We start from the raw sequence: 1,359 nt of genomic DNA on the forward strand, positions 1-1,359 counted from the left end.
TTTTCGGAAAGAATAAATTCTGATCAGGCATTCCCACTGTTAGGAATCGCATCAGAATCCATTCTTCCCAAAAGAACCTCTAAAAAATAGCTATTAAATTCACCCCGGTTTTTTGTGTTTGCTCCGTGTTTTTCCCACTGGAATCGAACCAATGAGGATCAGAATCGATTTCCAGTGGGAACTAGGGTCATATAGCTTGAATCAGGATTCAGAGATTTTGATAGTGGTTACGATAGTTAACAGATCCTGGAACCCAAATATGATTGCTAGGTAGTTTTAAGTTCACCCGCCATACCTAGATAGCCACAGGTTTTCTGTCCTTGGGGAAGATTGTGATCAAATAACTCCTCTGCCTGTTCAGTCTGCTGTCCAGATGCTGACTGTGGATAGACAATTCCAAGGTCCCTGCTCTCCCTTTGTATTAGTCTTCTTCATTATTTGAACCCACTGCTCTTCAGATAGAGCAGGGGTGGACAAAGTGTAGTCCAAGCTGCCCCCAGGGCCATTTTTGTGGCCTGAATCCTGAATTTTAACTTGTTCTCTAATCTTGGCCTCCTTAGTCCTCTGATTCAGTTCGATCTTGGATCCCGATTCCCAATTCCTGGCTTCTAACATGGCCTGCTCTTGGTTGAAGTTTGTACTGCACCCACCAGGAATGCTGGACAAACTGAGTCATTTTGCTGCATCAGGCAAAGAACAAAATGGTACTCCTGAATCAGTTCTGTGTGTAAAAGCTGGTTCGACTGGCACTTGATGAGAGAGCATCCTCCAGTACACCTGAGAAATTAGGATACTGTAGGAGGTTCAGGACTGTCCTTGTGGAGTACGCTGCCCTCCAACAGAGAGAAACATCAGGTATGCTCAGAATGAACAGCTTATGAGCAGCCACTGTTGTCTCCCAGTATCTGCTGTTTTGAGACAATGCCTCACTATGCCTCATGCTAGGGCTGGCCCTGTGGATGATAATAGAGACCAATAGTATTTTGTCTGTACAAAACTGCTGAGGACCCCCCCCCCCCCCACACACACACACACTCCTGCTTCGATCTTCAGTTTGGGCTGTCATGGCCCACTTTATCAGCCAGCTTCCAACCAGCCAGACATCTTGACTTAAAAGCTTTTCTCCAGTTTCCCGGCATTGACACATGGTCTGCTTTTCTGAATTGCTCTTCTTTCTTTCATTCTCTAGCTGAAAGGCTCCCGCCAGCCCTGGTTGCTGTTTGCCAAAACAGCATCATCTGCTCTAGCCCTCTAGTTTTATAGCTCAATCAATATTTTGGTTGCTTCAAGCAAAGCAGCTACTGTAAATTTTGCCTCGAGTGGTTGTGTGATAAGTATCCCCATCTAGTTAGCTACCGA

Source organism: Sceloporus undulatus, chromosome 1 (genome assembly GCF_019175285.1).
Source record: "Sceloporus undulatus isolate JIND9_A2432 ecotype Alabama chromosome 1, SceUnd_v1.1, whole genome shotgun sequence".
In the NCBI taxonomy this organism is placed as follows: Eukaryota; Metazoa; Chordata; class Lepidosauria; order Squamata; family Phrynosomatidae; genus Sceloporus; species Sceloporus undulatus.